This window comes from Elaeis guineensis, chromosome 1, assembly GCF_000442705.2.
Source record: "Elaeis guineensis isolate ETL-2024a chromosome 1, EG11, whole genome shotgun sequence".
Classification (NCBI taxonomy): domain Eukaryota; kingdom Viridiplantae; phylum Streptophyta; class Magnoliopsida; order Arecales; family Arecaceae; genus Elaeis; species Elaeis guineensis.
Window position 1 is genome coordinate 17,677,407 of NC_025993.2, and position 20,923 is coordinate 17,698,329.

General features: G+C 36.6%; 1 long non-coding RNA gene across 3 annotated transcripts; it reads right to left on the minus strand.

The window, feature by feature from the left end:
• Positions 1-252: 252 nt before the first annotated feature.
• Positions 253-20,361, minus strand: LOC105033556 (uncharacterized). 3 transcript variants are annotated; one of them, XR_012138334.1, is made up of 6 exons: positions 20,208-20,329; positions 19,069-19,591; positions 17,023-17,153; positions 16,114-16,221; positions 13,002-13,190; positions 253-732 (listed from the first exon to the last, which is right to left on the minus strand). It is a non-coding gene; the product is annotated as an uncharacterized lncRNA (long non-coding RNA). The 3 variants fall into 3 exon arrangements; XR_830000.3 differs by lacking the exon at positions 19,069-19,591 and having other exon boundaries at positions 20,208-20,361; XR_830001.4 differs by lacking the exon at positions 19,069-19,591 and having other exon boundaries at positions 20,219-20,325.
• Between the last annotated feature and the right edge of the window lie 562 nt (positions 20,362-20,923).

The following is a 20,923-nucleotide window of genomic DNA, read 5'->3' on the forward strand; positions in this document are numbered from 1 at the left end:
TCATAGTCAAATCTATCATGCATCACCATCTTCATTGATCAAGTGGACCCCTCAAATAAGGATACTAGGGACAGCAAGGGCTTGATAGGATCAAATAGGATCGAAGCCATAGGTAGGCCTTCTTCTCTTGAGGGAGAAGATTGCCATAATCCTATATTGACGACAAAATGGATACCACATAAGTTTATTAGCATGGCCGATCCTCCTCCTAACAGCTTAAGCTTTTGAGCTGCGAGTCGGTAATAAAAGCAATTTCCTATCAAATATTTTTTGTACTATTTATAAATTAAAAAGCAATGTCTCAAGTGAACAATATTCTTTTAAAACCAAGGCAGACCATTTAAAATGCAGATAAGTTTGGTTGTCACATCTTGAGAAGGCATTAGGCCCATGACATCTTTCTGGAAACCTGTCTACTATGGTTTCCATGCAAATGGCATCATCTTTGGCTGTCAGCTCAAGGAAATTTGCTATAGCCTCACCTTTGAGAGAACCTGCTTATAATAGCTTTGCCGGAGGAAATGACATCGCTAACTTCTTTCTCTGGTTTACTAACAATTTTTGGGAACAAGTCGAACAACTACTTGATGTGCTTCCTGAGTCTACCATTGTCTATGATAGTATCTGGCAGCATTTTTTGCACGTCATCGTCCATTACATCACTATCACCAATGCTTCTGGCTTTTGTCATATCAAAGCCGGTATGTCAATATCCTGTGCCAGGAGTTGTGCCTACACAGAAAGTTTGGTTCGTCATAATCAAACTAGACTTGCTTTGAAACTTACATATGTTAGGTGTGACTAAAACAACCAAAATTGAATTGAATTGCCCAAACTGGTCAGTTTCAGACAACCATACAATATTGCAAAATTGCCCAAATTCAGGAGGTTTCAGCTCAGGAATCCATTTTGGCCAAAATGATTTTGTTTCTAATAAATCCAGAATTGAATTTTTTTCAAAACTTGAAGTGAGTGACCTTGTTACACCACTGCAAATTATATATGCAAAAAACAATTTTGTTATCATGCAGCTATTGATGCAGGGGAGAGAGAGTGAGGAGGAGGAGGAGATGAGATCTTGTAGTGCATTACCAACCTAACCAACATTGAATATCGTGATGTAAACTTGACTAATCATGACAGTGTTGCACCTAAAATATGACTGCAACACTGTTATTGCATGTCAGACCAGAAGAAGAATTATGCTTGTGCAGAAAATGGTTGTCAAATTGGTTAAATGATTTCTAAGGATAACAATAAATGCTTTTGAAATCAACTGCACCAAATAGCTAATAATTGCAGCTAATGAAATAGAAACAATGATTTGTTTACCAGAAAGTTCATTTTAATAAACATGGTATGCCATGAACATTAACTAAATGAGTAACAGGACATAAGACAACTATGAGTGGATTTAGAAATGCAAACACTTGAGTAAGAAATACAATCTAAAGTATCATGTTTAGGCATTTAATTTAATTTAATATAAGGTTAGTAATTAAGTTTATTATCCACTCCCACATGAAGTTTGCAGTAAATGGCTGATTGACTAGTTAAAAGCATCCAAAATGATTAGACACAAACAGTTGTATGAGTGGCTATTAAATGTATAAGCAGCCATTTCTGGAAAATGTTGCTCTTACATCAGTCACTTTACTCAAAGTTCAGTGAACCAAGCCGGTTTAGACATCAAACCCGATCGGGCCTGCCCTTAGGTGGTGCCCTGTGATTCTTAAACCGAGAACAGGGGTGGGAAATTTCTCTTGTTCTCCCAATCTTTCCTAAGCCCAAACCCCCACCGCCTTACTCTCTCATCTCTCCCACTCACCATGCCCACCTCTCACCCTCCCAGCACTCTCTCGACACCTTCCCCGGTCCACCGCCATCTCCTTCGTCTCTCCCTCATGCCCATTTCCCTTGGGTTCTTCCCTTTCCAATGCCCTCTCCCTCTCTTCCAAGCGTTTCTCCTCCCTTGCTTTTCTTCTCCACCTCTTCCTCCTCTTCTTCTTCTCTCCTTCTCTTGCTCCCAGTTCTCCTCCTCTCTTGCCAAGGAAAGAAAAGAAAAAAAGAAGAAAGACAGAGAGGAGAGACCCTTTATCTCTCCCTTCCTCTTTCTGTGTGCATGTGTCCATGTGTTTTAATGGGTTGGGAAAAAAAAAAGAAACAGAAAGAAGAAAGAAAGAAAAAAAAGGGGATCTCTCTCTCTCACACACTCTCTCTCACTATCTTTCTCTCTCTCCCTTTCTCTCTCTCTCTCTCTCTTTTCCTCTAACACCCTTACCATTTCCCTTCGATTTCTTTGAGCCATGCCCTTGTTCCCCTCGGTGTTAGGAAGCCGGACAAGGTTAGTGGTTTCCCTGATACAGTGATAGCTAGTGTAAAAAGTAGAATCTAGATTTTAAAGAATTTGAAGAAGAATGTTAGGATTCTTAAGGATTTTAGAAATTAATTTTGAGAATATTGATGTGCCACTGATTTGATATATGCATGTGATGTTGAATTATTAGGTCAGGAGGAATCCCCGAGGTGCGTTTAGATTGTCAGGTTGTTGGTACCTGCGAAGTAAGTAATATTTATATTTTATAGTAAATTAATTAAAATTAAATGAGAATTTATCCCATCTCTTTGAAATGATACAAAAGACTGCGATCATATTTGATTTCATTATCATAGCATTTTGCATAGAATTTCTATAATCATGAATGATTGACTTGTGATTTGAATGTTTTGAGTTGAAATAAATGATGTTACATGCTATGATTAGATCAAACTTGAGAAATTATGATTATTATCTATTGAAATACAATGTATCATAGATGTATTAAAGTTGTATCAAGTTGTATCAAACTATATTAAAGTTGTATCGAAAAGAAAAGAAATATATGAATTATATATAGTTATTGATATATATATTACTTGACTCTTAGTTCTACTATGTTGATGTCCAAACTTGAGATCCCTGCTCTAGAAGAAAGTGTGGACTTGATATCTCCACCATGAAGGAAAGCATAGATTTGAGATCTCCACCATAGAGGAAACTGTGGACTTGAGATCTCCACCATGAGGGAAAGCATGGACTTGAGATCCTTCGCCACGGGAATAATCGTGGTGCCGCAGCAAGGATTGTAAAGCTAAAAGAAATGGATATCCATGCTTAAGTATAGTATTATAAAATTAGATATATAATGGACTTCTATACTATTTACTGATTTTCATGTTATAGAAAAGTTAGCATAAGACTGCATCTTGAATATCATTAATTGCATAATTTTGATACTGATCGGATTGATATTATATATTGCATGTTAACATTATTTAAATCAGTTATATATATATATATAAAACTTACTGAGCCAGGAAGCCCATAATTTTCCTTTATTATTCAGATCCAAGGTTCCAAAATTAGTTAGACCAGCGTTTTGGGGATTAGTAAGAGGCAAGGCTGCTTTTGTACTTAGTAAAACTAGTTTGCTTAAGTATATGTATATTATGGTGTTTTTCTGAGTTGTGTAATTAACCTATCCGCTAAAAATTTTGAATTATAAAAGTCAAAAGAAGAATTTCAGGTTAGTATCTTTGGTAGCGTGGCAATATATATATATATATATATATATATATGGATCAATAGTTTGGATACTCTGATATTTACTGTCTCCTGTATGTGAATGGTATAAACTGTAGGTTATATTGATTCATTGATAGGTAGATGCCTTGCATGCATATAGAGACGGTTCCCTGTTAGTATGCGGCGGTTGCTCACGTTCTCGATATTTAAACTCAGATACGATGGCGTGACAATTAAAGTGGTATTAGAGCATAGGTTTAGATTTGTAGAAAATTTTGATCTGAGAATTTGATACACATTGTGTAGGTGGGGTGGCTATCTGATGCTTAGAAATATTTTTATCTATTATAGGTGCTAGCTCTAAATTGTGATCATTCATGCACTTATAGTTGAATTTTGTTATCTCAATGTAAATAGGATGGCATCCTGCCATGTTGGGAAGGTTATCAGCATTGTGGATCACTCCCAAACTGGTGAATCTTTAAACCAGCAAATGGGTGCTAGGATGGCCACTGAAAATATTTAGACTGAACAATCACAACAGCCTACAGTACTTTAGATTATGGAGACAATGATAGAAATGATGCAGAAATAGCGGCAATGATTTAGGGAGCAATAATTGAAACAACAGAAGTGGTTCCAAAAGCAGCAATTGCAATTTCAAAAGCAAATACAGGAACATATTTTACAACAGGAACAACAAATGTTACAGAAAAAGGAATCACAGTCCTTCAGTATTGGACCTCAAATAGGACAGCATGGTGGCATAACTGAATGCAGAAAGATGACCCCTCCAATTTTTCATAGAACCACTGAACCATCGGATGCTAAGAATTGATTGGTGGAGATGGAAAAAGCTTTTGCTATCACAAAATATTTAGAGGAGGATAAAATAACCTATGCCTCTTATATGCTTTAGGATAAGGCCTCGAATTGGTGGAGGATGGTACAGACCAAGCATGCTTCTAATGTAGAGCTCTTTACCTAGGATAAATTCTATAAAGCATTTTATGAAAAGCATTTTTCTTCTAGCATTAGAGCCCAAAAATAACATAAATTTATTTCTTTAAGACAGAAAGATACGACTGTGGCACAATATGAAGATAAATTTAATGAACTTGTTAAGTTTGCACCCAAACTAGTAGAAGATGAGGGGATCAGAGTTCATAAGTTTCAGATAGATTTAAGAGCATAAATCAAAAAATGAGTAGCACCCTTGTAGTTGACCATCTATCCAGACATGATGAATATTGCATTAACAGTCGAAAGAGAAATTGAGCAAGAACAGAAGGAAAGAGAGGGTTAGAGGAAGAGGTTTAGGCCAACCATGAGACAGAGTGGGCAAAGTTCAATCTGGCAATCAAAGAACCAGTTCAACTGGAAGTGGTTAGACAACCTCAAGCAAGTTCAATTCGGTGTTCTTGGTGTGGAGGAAATCACCTTAGTAGAGATTGTCCTTTAAATATTGGTGCTTGTTTTAGATGTGAGAAGGGTCACAAGATAGCAACTTATCCAGTGCTAGTTGAGAGTCAGACTGCTTCAACACCTTCTATTTTTTGGCCAACTCAAGTACCATTGAGTAGTACTCCTACTAGGCAGAGTAGATTGAGAAGTCAAAAATCTCAGACTTAAGGGCGAGTATATACTATTACTCAACAAGATGCCTAAGTTTCTAATACAGTGGTAGCAGATACTATTCCAGTACTCCACACTTATGCATGTGCTTTGTTTGATCTTGGTGCCACCCATTCCTTTATATCTACTATATTTGTTGTAAAACATAGTATATTGCTTGAACCTTTAAAGATGGTAATATATGTTTAAACCCGAGTGGGACATATATTAGTCATTGATTATGTCTGCAAGTCCTACATTATTAAATAGAAGGTAAGGAGTTGGTAGTGGATTTGATAGTGCTAGACATGAGGGACTTTGATGTAATATTAGAAATGGATTGGTTAGCTACTTATTATACCTCAATTGACTGCCATAAAAAGATCATGAATTTTTATATTCTTGATCAGTCGGAGTTCAGTTTTATGGGAAATACAAAAACTACTCCACAAATAGTATCAGTCTAGCAAGCTAACCGAATGTTAAAGAAGGGTTGTATAGGATATCTGGCTAATGTGAAGGATATGCAAATGGATGAGCAAAAGTTAAAAGATATCCCAATTGTGCATGAGTTTCCTTGTGTTTCAAGATGACTTGCCAGGATTACCACTAGATAAGGAGATTGAATTCTCTATTAACCTAGTTTCTGGTACAGGTCCAATTTCTAAAGCTTCATACTGAATGGCTTCAGTAGAATTGAAAGAGTTAAAGAAGTAGCTTCAAGAATTACTAAATAAAAGTTTTATTAGACCTAGCATATTACCTTAGGGAGCTCCAATTCTACCTGTGAAAAAAAAGGATGGGAGTCCCTAACTTTGTATTGATTAAAGGGAATGAATAAGGTGACTGTTAAAAACAAGTATCCATTACTTAGGATTGACAAATTGTTTAATCAGCTGTCGGGAGCCCAAGTGTTTCCAAAATAAACCTTGATATCATCAAAAGATCAAAGCAGAGGATGTGTCTAAAACTGCCTTTCAAACCCACTATGGACATTATAATTTTTGGTGATGCCATTTGGATTAACTAATGCCTCAGCTGCATCATGAACTTGAATAGAATATTTAAGCTTTTCTTGGATCAGTTTGTAGTAGTATTCATTGATGACATTCTAATCTATTCCAAGAGCAAAGCAGAGCATGAAGAGCATCTAAGATGTATCCTTCAAATCTTAAGAGAAAAGAAGTTATTTGCCAAGTTTAGCAAATGTGAGTTTTCGCTAGATAGAGTAGCATTCCTTGGGCATGAAATATCTAACAAAGGTATCTCTGTGGATCCTAAAAAGATAGAAGCTATTGTGAGCTGCAATAGGCCGACCAGTGTATTCGAAATCCATAATTTTTTTGGTTTGGCTAGTTATTATCGAAGAGTTGTAGAACGATTTTCTAAAATTGCTGCAGCTTTACCCATTTGACTTAGAAGGGAGTCAAGTTTGAATGGTCTGATGAATGTAAGAGAAATTTTGAAGAGTTAAAAAGAAGATTGATATTAGTCCCTATTCTCACTATACCTCCCGGAAGTGGAGATTTCACAATATACAGCGATGCTTCTAAGAAAGATTTAGGATGTATTTTAATGTAGTATGGAAAGGTTATACCGTATGCTTCTAGGCAACTGAAACCTTATGAATAAAATTATCCTACACATGACTTGGAGTTAGCAGCGGTAATTTTTACACTTAAAATCTGGAGGCATTATTTATATGGTAAGCATTATAAAATATTCACTGATCATACATTCTGAAGTATATCTTTACTCAGAAGGAATTGAACATAAGGTAGAGGAGATGGTTAGAATTGTTGAAGGACTATGACTCATCTATTAATTAACATCCAAGAAAAGCCAATGCAGTGGTTGATGCATTGGGTAAAAAATCCATCGATAATTTGGTAGTATTGATTACTAGTCAGAAACATATTTTGGTAGACATTGTTCGCCGAATCGAATGGTTCATATCATGCCTAATCAGATGGTTCAAGCCATGCCAAATCGGACGACTTAGGCTGTGTTGAACCATGTTGGCGGGATACTGATTCGGTTCTGACATGAAAAACAGCAAAGCGGCCATCTTGAAGGGAGGGAGAAGAAAGAGAGGTAGAGAGAGGGGGGAGGGAAGGAGAGGGAGAGAAAGAGAAGGCCTCTGGCAGCTGTCAAAAGCCGTCAGAGCTCTTTCCAAGTTCGATAAGGCTGGAGGGAGGGAAGAAAAGAGATGAAGAGACCTCAATGGATCACCAGAGGCCCTTTAAGGCCTCCGAATGGGCAGCAATGCCGCCGCGAGCTCTCCAAGGACTGATGAGCTAGCACCAAGGGAGCGGAGGGGCGGTCGAGGTCGAAGGAGGGCGGATTCGAAACAGGGGTTCGAATCCCTGTTTTGAATCCGCCCTCCTTTAGCATCGGCCGTGCCTGGGCCTCCCTCCACTCCCTCGGTGCTGGCTTGCTGGCCATCAAAGAGCTCGCAGCCATGTCGCCACCCGTCTGGAGGCCTCCGATAATCTGATGAGGTCTTCTCCTCTTTCTTCTTCCCTCCCTCCGATCTTATAGAGCTCGGAAAGAGCTCCAATGGCCTCCGACGGTCATCGGAGGCCTCTCTTCCTCTCTCTCTTGCTATCGGAGGCCTCTTTTCCTCTCCCTCTCTGCCTCCCTCTCTTCCTCTCCTCCCCCCATCTCTCTTCCTCTCTTTCTTCTCTCTCTCTCTCCCCTTCTCTGTCCTGTCAGTTCATGCTGGTGCAGTCCGATATGGATCCATACCAACTTATACCATCGGCTAACCAGTACGGGTTCCGATTTAGACTCCGAAAATCTTGTTAGTAGATCTGATGAAATTTGATATTGAAGTATGGAAGCATGAACATGGGGCATAGATAGCACATTCAGAGTATAGCCTAATTTGATTGAAAAAATTAAAGCTGCTTAAGGTAGTGATTCAGAGTTATAGAAAATTAGAGAACAAGTGAATTCCGAGATACAATCAAAATTTCAAGTTCATGAGGATAGATCCTTGAGATGTAGAAATAGAATGTGTACCTAATGCTCTAGAGTTGAAGCGAGAAATCTTAGAAGAGGCTCATAATAGTGGCTATATCGTACACCCTGATAGCACTAAATTTTTACAGGGATTTGAAAGGAATTTTCTAGTGGAATAATATAAAAGGAGAAATTGCATAATTTGTTGCCTAATGCCTAACATGTTAATGAAATCTAAGCACCAAAGACCAGGAGGGTTACTGCAGTCATTATCAATTCTTGAGTGAAAATGGGAGCATATCATTATGAATTTTATAACTGGTTTACCGAAAACTCCTAATAGTAATGATGCAATCTGGATAATTGTTGATAGATTAACCAAATCAGCTCATTTCCTGGCATACAAAGTTGGTCACACTCTTGAAAGGCTAGCTAAGCTTTATATTAAGAAAATTGTGAGGTTACATGGTATCCTTATGACTATTATATCAGATAGGGATACTAGATTTATATCTCAATTTTGGAAAAGTTTGCATAAAACCTTAGGAACTAAATTCAATTTCATTACTGCTTTCTAAACCCAGACAGATAGACAGTCAAAGAGAATTATTCAAATATTAGAGGACATGTTTAGAGCTTGTATCATTGATCTTAAAGGCTCTTGGAAAGAACATCTACCTTTAGTAAAATTTAAATAGTTATCAATCCAATATACAAATGGCACCTTATGAGGTACTATGTAGAAGAAAATATAGATCCCCAATATGTTGGGACGATGTGGGTGAGAAGAGATTATTAAGATCTGAATAGGTACAGCAAACAATAAAAAAGATTTACTTAATCAAAGAGCGTCTCCATACAGCTTAGAGTAGACAGAAGAATTATGCAGATATCAAAAGACGAGAATTAGAATTCCAGATTAGTGATCATGTATTTCTAAAGGTATCGCCTACCAAAAGAATTGTAAGATTTGGAATTCAGAATAAATTGAGCCCTAGATATATTGGTCCATTTGAAGTATTTAAGAGAGTTGATGCAGTGGCTTACAAACTTGCTTTACCCCCTATACTTGCTGTTGAGGAAATTATAGCAGATCCCAATCATATTATAGAATATGAACTCTTACAGCTCAGAGAAGACCTAAGCTATAAAGAGTATTCTCTACAAATAGTGGATCGAAAAGATCAAGTGTTGCGAGGACATGTTATTCCATATATTAAGATGCAGTGGAGCAATCATTCGGAACGAGAGGCCATTTTGGAAGTAGAGGAAGTGAAACAGAAGTATCCATATCTATTCGAGAACTTAAATATTTTAATTTTTAGGACAAAATTTAATTGAGGGGAGAATGTAGTGAACCAAGCCGATTTAGACCCCAAACCCGATCGGGCTCACCCTTAGGCAGTGCCCTGTGATTCTTAAACCAAGAACAGGGGTAGGAAATTTCTCCTATTCTCCCAATCTTTCCTAAGTCCAAACCCCCACCACCTCTCTCTCATCTCTCCTACTCACTGTGCCCTCCTCTCACCCTCCTAGAACTCTCTTGACACCTCCCCTGATCCACTGTCGTCTCCTTCGTCTCTCCCTCATGCCCGTTTTCCTTAGGTTCTTCTCTTTCCAATGCCTCTCCCTCTCTTCTATGCGTTTCTCTTCCCTTGCTTTTCTTCTCCTCCTTTTCTTCTTCTTCTCTCCTTCTCTTGCTCCCGGTTCTCTTCTCTTGTCAAGGAAAGAAGAAAAAAAAGAAGAAAGATAGAGAGGAGAGACCCTTTGTCTCTCCCTTCCTCTTTTCGTGTGTGTGTGTGTGTCCATGTGTTTGAGTGGGTTGGAAAAAGAAAAAAAAAACAGAAAGAAGAAAGAAAGAAAAAGGGGGGATCACGCTCTCTCACACTCTCTCACTCTCTTTCTCTCTCTCCTTTTTGCTCTCTCTCTCCCCCTCTCTCTTTTCCTCTAACATCCTTACCATTTTCCTTGGATTTCTTTGAGCCGTGCCCTTGTCCCCCTTGGTGTTAGGAAGCCGGACAAAGTTAGTAGTTTCCCTGTTGTAGTGATAGCTAGTGTAAAAATAGAAGTTAGAATTTAAAGAATTTGAGGAAGAATGTTAGGATTCTTAAGGATTTTAGAAATTAACTTTGAGAATATTGATATGCCACTGATTTGACACATGCATGTCATGTTAAATTATTAGGTTCGGGGGAATCCTAGGGGGACATTTAGATTGTTGGGTTGTTGGTGCCTGTGAGATAAGTAACATTTATATTTTATAGTAATTAATCAGAAATAAATGAGAATTTATCTCATCTCTTTGAAATGATACAAAAGACCGTGATCACATTTGATTTCATCAAATGTAACATTTCGTGTAGAATTTCTATAGTCATGAATGTTTGACTTGTGATTTAAATATTATAAGTTGAAATAAATGATGTTACATGCTATGATCGGATCAAGCTTGAGAAATTATGATTATTGCCTGTTGAAATATAAAGTATCATACCTGTACTAGAGTTGTATCAAATTGTATTAAAATTGTATCAAAAAGAAAAGAAAAAATATGAATTATATATATAGTCATTGATATGTGTACCACTTGACTTTTAGCCTTACTGTCCGAAGATCCCCGCCATGAGGAAAAGTGTGGACTTGAGATACCCGCAACTGAGGAAAGCATGGACCTAAGATCCCCGCCACGGGGAAAAGCATGGACTTAAGATCCATCGCCATGGGGGCAATCGTGGTACCATAGTAAAGGCTATAGAGCTGAAAGAAATGGATACCTGTACTTAAATATAGTATTATGAAATTGGATATATAATGGACTTTTATATTATTTACTGATTTCTATGTTATAAAAAAATTGACATAAGACTGCATCTTGAGTATCATTAATTACATAATTTTGATACTTGAGTTGCATGTTAACATTGTTTAAATCAATTTTATACATGTATTTGTTACTTACTAAGCCAAGAAGCTCATAATCTTCCTTTATTGTTTCGAATCCAAAGTTTCAAGGTTAGTTGGACCGGCGTTTTAAGGATTAGTGAGAGGCAAGGCCACTTTTGTAGTTAGTAAAACTGATTTGCTTAAGTATATGAATATTATATTGTTTTTCTGAGTTGTGTAATTAACCCATCCATTAAAAGTATTGAATTGTAAAAGTCAGAAGAAGAATTCCAAGTTAGTATATTTGGTGGTGTGGCAATATATATATATATATATATGAACATATGGATCAATAGTTTGGGTACTCTGATATTTACTATTTCCTGTATGGGAATGGTATAAACTGCAGGTTATATTAATTCATTGACAGATGGATGCCTTGTATGCATATAAGGATAGTTCCCCGTAAGTATGCGATGGCTGCTCACGTTCCTGATATTTAAACCCGGGTTTGGAGGCATGATAGTTCAAATAACTAAACATTATCTTTATATTTTGTTCTATACTTCCATACATCAGTAATTTTCAGTAAAATGCATGTGAGCCCCTGGTAATTCCCATCTAGGTTGAAGAGATTCATGAGATGCAATGTTTCAGTTTCTATACTTGTTGTTCTGCTATTCAAGTGATCAGTTATGTACGATATGTTAAATACATGATTTTTATGCACAATATTTTCTCAACCAGCTCGTCCTGCAAAACCCAACCTCCATCATTTTGCTGGGATTTTCACATCACACCAACACATCCACACACACCTAAGATGCAATTAAATACCTCTCATAGTGCCATATGTTGACTGTTGACTCAAAATCTGTCAATGACATCAGGGAGGCATGTATATGAGCATCAATAGGAGGGAGACCAAAAATTTTCTATAACTCATATGATCACAAGCAATTTTAAAATTCTTGCTGGTTTCATGGGTGATAGGACTGTTTTACTGTGAACGGTTCCACAGGAAAGCATCTCCCAAATCTGGAGTACAATTGCCATCCAATTAATCATTTATGCCAGGAAATGGACAAAAGGCAGTCAAATATTATGTGCTCCTTTCACTGCATAAGCATGTCCGCATGCATCATGTTATTGGTATCTTTCTGCTAGCTGTTTCTGGAACTTAGCCCTTAGATTTGAACAAAAATGGTCTTCATACATAATATAAAACTCATTAAAAGGGCAACTTGTCCTGCTATTTATAGAAAGTCGTAGGACTAGCAAAACTGCATCCAACCCCAGATTCCAGTAGCATGCTTCTTAACCCATTTTCTGAACTTCAAGAACTTTAGTCAAATATGTTGTAATCATTGACTCTTTAGTGTATCTCATTCTCAAATACCCAGCTTCATGTCCCCTACTAGTTGAAACTCCAGGGATTGTTTTCTGAGCTAAAACTAAACCTCAAAATGATTGACACATGGTTCATAAGTCAAAGTGAAATTATTTTGGTAATATGGTCATTATTCCTCATGATCTATCACTCATGAAATTACCCAGGACTACCTTTTACTCTGTGCTATAAATCTTTCACTCCTGAACCATATGAATTCATTTAGAATTTATTGCAATATAGCATCAGAGAATGTCCCAAACTTCTTGTCATTTGCAAAATATTTCAGGTATTTATTCCCTCGAAACCTAGATATGAGCCAATCAACCAGACTAAAAGCCCAATGATCTGTAGAGAACATTATTGCCATGCTGTTTGTTTATTATATTTATTTCACACGACAATAAAAGAGCATGATTAGCATGAACAGAAATGATGAGTATGAAAATGACTATTTCAAAAGAAACACAAGAATACAAAACCATTTTTACTAGTTTGCTAACAAATGTCGAAGTTAAAACCAAATATTTGAACGGATAATCATGGATAATGAAGAAAATTATCTCTGCAGGGAGGAGGCAAAACCTGCTGTCTGAGGTTGTCAGGAGACATAAAGCGTTGGGCAGTGATGGACTCATTGTGAACTTATGTTCCTCTCATGTAAGAAAGTTAACACTACTTTCTTCAAGTTGATGGTGAAGAATATTACATTCATTAAGAAGCTTCTTCTCGCTGATTTTGCATGCCCATCTTTGTTTTACTTTGAAGAGTTCTCTGAAAGAACATACATAAAATTGTAAGGTAATAACCGACAGGTACTCAATTTAGAAACCAAAAATTCAAGCTACTAGGACACAGAACCTAAATTGTTATATACAACAAAAGTTTAGTAACAAATACAAATATAAAGTTTCTGACAATAAATTCAAGACAGCTACCATGAACAACCTGATCCAACTGCTGCAAATAACAAAAACTATTTGAATCTCACTTTCCAAGTAAGTATTCCAAAGCAATGCATAAATAACAGATGGTAAAACAAATTCAAACTTTTCCTTGCCTTGGCTTTCCCATGTCAGATATTTCATGCATATTATCATGAAGAAAATCTGATGTTACCAAATGAGGCTTATATGCAACTGACGGATGATCAGCAATGAAGCATCTGAACTGGGAGAGAGAGAGTCAAGCAGAAACCAAATTGGCATGACCATTTCATGAAAATTATACGTGAAAATGAGCTACAAGTGGTATACATCAGATTAAGAAAGTAAAAAGAAGGGAGAAGGGGAATGGGCAGAAACCAAGGGAGGAAGAAGGAATAGAGAAGGAGATGGAGATCCATCACCCCTCTTTCTCTCTCTCTCTCTCTCATGTATACATCTAAGTTCAGAATTTAGAACAAATATAAAGATATCCTCATGGAAAGAAAATAGTACTTATGTTTGCATAATGATGGTGACCAAATGCCCTTTCTCTGTGGCATCTAATGAGAAGCAGTAGGTTTTCAAGTGGTACATGTATGATAAAGACACAAAATGATATCCAAAACCTTGAACAATCCTACACCATCATAGTCAGGATATCAACTACAAACACCAACGTATCAAATAGAAAATTGTCCATGTATTGACTACGTGATGTATGAGTAACCAATCTCCGAAATATTAAATAATTTCTTTGAAGCACTGAATAGATATTAGATCATGATCACCTGGTTTCGCTTCATGTATGATAATAAAAAAGAGAACCCCTACAAATGATATTAAAAGGATGTAACTTGTCTATCTTACCAGACCATACCCATCATACACAATGTGTTGGGTCCACATCTTTACATATAAGATTGTAATCTTACTAAAGTGATATGCTTCACCACATGCTGATATGTAATGGTTTCAGGCTATATCCTACTGTGTTTTAAACTCAAGCCTGACATCGTTAAATAGCCTTGTTCGACCTCAAGATAGTTAAAAGCTCACTCTTCTACATTTACCTTTCATTTTTTCCGTTTTTGTTTAGGATCAGACAAGACAATGACGAGGATCATCGTTTTACTAGGGACCAAAGTTTAGAAATCTCAACAAATTACAAAATATAACCTTGCTAGTCCCTACAATACTGTACAAGTTTCCTATATGCTTAGCAAAACGTGTATAATACATACAACATTTTGTTTTACAAAGTTAATTAGTTGTGACATGTTTTCACCATAAATGTTTACTGGAGCCTATTTTTGTTAACGAATAAACAGAGTTATGGCATGCTATTTGTATAACAAATTAATTGAAACCATGCAACAGACTATTAAAACAACAGCAACACATGTATCAAGCATGACTGATGTTTCTATAGTTTCAAATTGCTGAGGTGACTGCAGAATTTTTCTACATCTGCAGGAGCTTGGAGGAATCAGCAAGCCTCTTTATAGCTAAAGGCAATTTTTTCAACAATGCAGCAGATGTCCCACAAACTAAACAAAAGATTAAATAGGCCTTCAGAGGAGACTTATTATAATGATAATAGAAGTGATACCTCACCCAGCACTCTTTCTCATAACTCTTAGTCTCTTACAATATGTAACTTGAAATTAGCAACCTTATATACCCCCAAGACATTACAATTTAAATGAAAACATTATGCCAAGGCAGTATTTGAAGAAAAACCAATATTAAATGAAAAGGCAGGGAACAAGAATTTTCTTTATTTTTATATATGATCTTACCACTGTAGAGTACCGAAGGGCTCAAAGAGGAATGAAGTGGCTGGTTTTAGAACAATGCAAATATGTTTTAGGCACCGATCAAATAAGAGTATATGCAGCAGTAGAAGAAGAAATATTAAGGAAAACAAGTAGAGAATGAGATAAAAAAGGAGAAATTAAGAAATTAAGAGAAGAATTAGGGAGGGAGAACAGTCAACCCTTCAGAGTTGTTCAAACTTCACTACTCTACACAATCCCCGACCAAAATAGATTGAAATAACTATGGAACATAGATTATAGTCTAAAGACTCTTGCCTTAGCTATTATGACCTAGGGCTCTTCCAATCTAACTTAACTCAAAAAGCACTCCTAATCAACCTAATTCTCTACTAATTCAAAACTTCCAAATAAAATATCGAACAAAAATATATAGGGAAAATTTATAGGTGTCAACAAACATTCCAGAACTCCCTAAATCAACCGTAATCTCTCCCCAAACTTCAGATCTTCAAACCTGGACTGCAATAGAAGTCCTATGTTGATGATTAAATCTGGATATTTGACAGTTCTAGTCTTCCAATTTGATCCTTTAACGCTTAGCTGATCATGGACAAAAATCTGTATGATATCTTAGGCATAATTTGGGGCATCAACTGTATCATTAATGCAAGAAGTGCTCTCAGGGCTTCCTTTTTCCCCAGTAGATGAAATGATCTTCTATGGGTCAAGGGCACCCTTTTATTGCACCGGAAAATTTCTTTTCTAGCTTGTTCTTTTCCTCTACTATGTCTGAATATGTCTATTTGCTTCTAAAACCCACGTTGCTTTGGGGTTTCTAGCATTTCTTGTCTTTGTGTGTTCATCTTTCAATGCAAGACCTTATCACTTTTTAGAAACAGAAAGAGTTAAAGAAATGTATGCATGGAGGAAAAATTGCAAATGAACATTGGAGAAGAAGAAACCATTAAGAGTATATCGAATAATGAAACCTACAGTTACACTAGAAAATAGTTAGAAGTCGCTGGATCTTCCAGTGCTAATCCCTTTTGGAGATTGTATGCCAACTTGTGAAAGCACAAACCATGAGTTTCAATTTGGCACCTGAGAGCAGAGAAAGATATGCAGGTGTTAACCATATATGACAAAATTGTACACTTCATAAAAATTATAACTGGAGCTTGATAAACAGATGACCTTGTTTAGCAGAATATATTATAAGCCTGTGAGACGCATTATGCTTCTCAAATACAAAGCAAAAAATAACATATATATAATTATAGATCTAATTTTACTGCCAGGATGCAAAACATCCTCAAAGAATACAGCTTTTGATCTTCCAGAAGCACCTAAATTTCCCTCAAATTTAACCTCAGAACTTCATTGGTTTGACAGATTCCAGCAACACTGAAAATCCTTTATTTCTTCCATATTCAGTCTCAAGATGCCAGGCAAACAATAATTTCATGTCGTACCCAAAAAAGTTTCAGCTACCTTAGCTTGTACTCCCTTCTTCATTATACTCCAAGTGAACACCATTTTTTTCAAAGAGAAACCAGCAAATCTTAAGATTAGCTCCAGGCTCTTCTTAAAATCCTCGGAAGTTTGTCCCCCATATATTTTCCAGCATCATTGTTCTAAAGTAAAGCTTATGCTTGAATCTTTCAAATTAAAATATTCTGATATTTTCCCTCAATATAGAATTAAATTTTCCATTTCCATGCATGAAATATTTTATCTTCTAGGATAAGTGAGAAAAATGTGTATCTTTCTTCAATTACTTGATTAAATGCCAATATGATTATAGCTGCAAGTAAAAATGCAAGAAAGTTATTACTGAAGATTCCTTTTTCACACTTGTGTCTAAGGTTATAGTTCACCGAATCTTGAAGGCAAATGAAGAACCTGACAGTCATAGGATCCAGAAAGCTGTTGCTGGATCATTCTGGTTCAAATTTAGCAATCCAAGAAGGAATCATAACATGGTAACTCCAGCCTGTCAAGCATCATATGGCCATACAGTGCTTTTTCCCTTCCTGCATTTAGAAATGCAGATAAGATGAGCTGTGCTACAATAATAGCTAAATCCAGATCATGTATTCTAGTAAATGAACATGCAATTGGACAGATTAAAGTTTTAAAATTAGAATAATGTAAAAATACAGACAAACAATTAAACCCGCAGCATATATTACCTTTAAAAGCAATAACTTACTAAGATGTGCACATATAATTGTAAATCACATTGAATGCATTACAATGAAATTTGAACCACTATTTTAAGATATGCTTATGGATTAAAATTGATGATATACCCCTTTTATTGGAGAAAATATCCTACCTTAAGATTAGACAATGTAAATGGCAAGGAAACTAAAATTAAGCTTTCAAACCTGTATAAGAAACATGGGGAGGGATTTCAATAATGTCTAGAAGATATAAGAGCAATAAAATAATGATAGCTTTTGTTCTTTTCATTTATCCAAAAATTGATTGCCCAGGACATCCAGGCAAATGTGGTCCCTTGGTTAACCGTCTTAGAGCCCAAACACCCCAAATGGCTACTTATAGGCAGCTCACTCTGCATCCGATGAACATCCTGCCTGAGCCCATGTAACGTAATAAACAAGCAACATGGGCCATCCAAGAGGGTCAACGATCATTCCTTTTTCAGTCTCCTGGCTAAACCACAACTGCGAGCAAGCAGTTGGGACTAGCTGCAATCTAGAGAACAGATCAGGTTTTGGCACAATTCATGTGGGCAAAAAAGCAGCTGTAAAACTTTATGGGCCCTATCACATCGTAATTTACTCTCAAGTGAAGAAAGAAGAAAGAGAGGGCTCAAAAGAGGCGGAGAAATGAAGTTTAGGAGGTGAACCTCCAGAAAAAAAAAAAATGAAGAAGTGTGTGCAGCTACAAATTCCAATTCGTTAGCAGGCTATGGCACTGACATATGTTCCTATGGGCCATTTTACTTGACAACTGGCTGGTTTTCTTCATCCTAGGCCTTTGCTGGTTGTTGTTTCCATTGCGCTGCCTCCTCCTCTGCCTCCTTGATTCTCCTCCTTTGCACCACGCATTGTGGCTTCTTTTCTTTCTACAAGCATGGGCTAAGCTCCTTGTCTCCTCTCCCCTCTCCTCTACCCCTCCTCATCCTCCACTCCACTTCATCTCCTTCTCTGCTTGTCTTGCAGTTGCCTCATGTCCTCCATGGTCATTGAGATCAAAATGGGGTATATTTGAGAGATGCCACAATGGTCATTGGTGCTCTTAAATGACGAACATCAATCTGCAGTTTGAGTACATTCATACAATCTCCATCTACTACTATGATGTGAACTTTGGGGGTGAAACTTCGCAACACAAGTTCAAACTACAAAACTACAATTTTTACAGTCTCTATGATTCTGTAAAATTTCCATTTCTCACCCTTTTTTGTGACACTGCTCCACCTTTTCCTTTTCTACTCTGTTCTTAGTGCCCATTCTAGAATTACCATTCCCATTCCAAAATCTGGACCATCTCAACCATCCCTAATTCCCTATTGAGCATTTTTTATATGTGAGGTCATGTGCATTTCGTGTACTCAGTGCCAGTTTAAGATAATTATGAGCTTTTTCAGTTGTTCAATTGCGAGCAGAAGCATTCTAGTAGCCCATGAATGATGAAATAAAATGACAACAATTGTTGTACAAATCATGCTCTGATCACCTTAATATCAGCCAAAGAAAAGATCTTCATCATTTAGGCACCTTAAAAATTTCAGCACATCTTTAGGGAAGTTAATAAGGGTATTTAGGGCAGCAATGCAACCCCACAACACACACACACACACAACAAAAACCAGGAAAAAAAGAGCAAAATATCAGGATGAAACCAGGAAAAAAAATGCAAAATATCAGGATGAAAGAAATTTGTAACTTAAAACGCTTCTTGAATATTCTTCTTTACATTTCAGCCTTTAAACTGGATGACTAATAATGATGAAGTGGTGGCGTTCTTCACACATAGCTGCAGGTAAAATGGATGGTATCACCAACCTCACAAAAAAGGTTTTGAGCAGATAACCTGATCAATTTACAGAGATCATTGCAGATAACCTCACAAAAAAGGTTGTGAAGGAGATCAAGGTCATCATTTTTTTCCGCAAATAATTTTTATCTAAAACTTACAAATAAGTAGTTTATAAGCTTGACATTAAGGATTACAATACCAATAAAAAGAAGACAAATAATTTGCAGAATTCTTCTTTAGGTAAAATTGGCCATATCTATATTAATATCAGACTCAGCTTGTCCATCTCACTGTTAACTACACCAGTCAAGCGTGCATGGACAAACAATAATCTCATTACAATAATCTTAATCAAGAAAATTTACAAGTTCAAATGCTTCACCAACAAACATTTGTCTTTTCATTGGTCCAAGCACGCTCAAGCACATAGATGAAGTACATAGGATCCCAGAACAAAAACCTAAAGCAATAACACGAACAATTCAAGATTGAAATCGAAAGGAAAGAACTCAAGAATCAACCAGAAAAGCCCATAGAAATGAAACGGTAACACAGAGAGGCCAGAATCAAGAATCAAAGCGCAACAGCATTATGCACTAGAGTAAAAACCTATGGCATAACATTAACGATTCAAGATCCAATTTTGAGAAAAGAAAGCACCACGAATCCATTAAAAAAGATGTAGAAAATGATATACTCAGCCAAAGCACGTATAATCACAGAGCCAACAGCATCATAGACAAAGACCACAAAGAAAAACCTGATCGAACCACATCAGTTATTCAGCATCGAAACTTGAGGAAGGAAAAACCTCAAGAATCAATTAAAAATAAGCAGAAACGGCACTGCAGCGCAAAGCGGCCATAATCACCGTGCCAACAACATAATATCCGGGAACACAATCCAATAGCATCCGAATTAACATTTTCAAGATCGAATCTTGAAAAAAAGGAAACATCAAGAATCGATAGAAAAAACCATTAGAACCAATAAGGCAACGAGCACAGTGGCAACAGCATCATAGCCGAGTATAAAACCGGACAACCAAAGAGAGAGAGGAGGAGGAGAGGAAATACGCATCGCTTACGACGAGTGCTCAAGTCCATGCCGCGAGGCAGCGGCGAAGTGCCATCGTGGCGCTGTTCGCCGGGATCTCCTCTCTCTCGGCTCTTTGCATCTCCTATAAATACTTTGTCATATATTTGATTTATATTAATTCAATAACATTTATGAAGTCCTTTAAATTAAACAAGATGTTTTGCCAGATAAAATGCCTATTAAAGCGCACATAAGATGAAACATTAAAAATTTAAAGAAAAAATATAAGAGCAACCCATAATTTAGAATAATTTCACTTATATTTTTCATATTTTAAAATATATTAAACATATCATTTTATTTAATGAAATATTTCAATATAGTCTCGACATTCATTTAAGTGCTGACAGTGTTAGCTTGCCATTACAAAGGATGGAAATATTCCTTTCTCGTTGAAAATAGATTTCTATGACAGCCCTCCCAATTTCGAGAGTTATTTGTTTTGCATCTGTTGCTTCTGGCATCTTTTCTCCAGCAAAATTCTAACGATGACCATCATCCCACCCTCCGCTCAGGTTGGACAGTCTCTCATCCTCCTTGTACGAGTGTGGCAATCTCTCAAAAGCGCTAATTCTCTCCATTATGCCAGTGAAGCACCATCTTCTCTCTTTTGATTGACAGTGCCTTTTTTTCTTAAAATTTTTTCTTATAAAATCATAATTTTAGTGAATTTCATATTCTTATTTATCTCTTT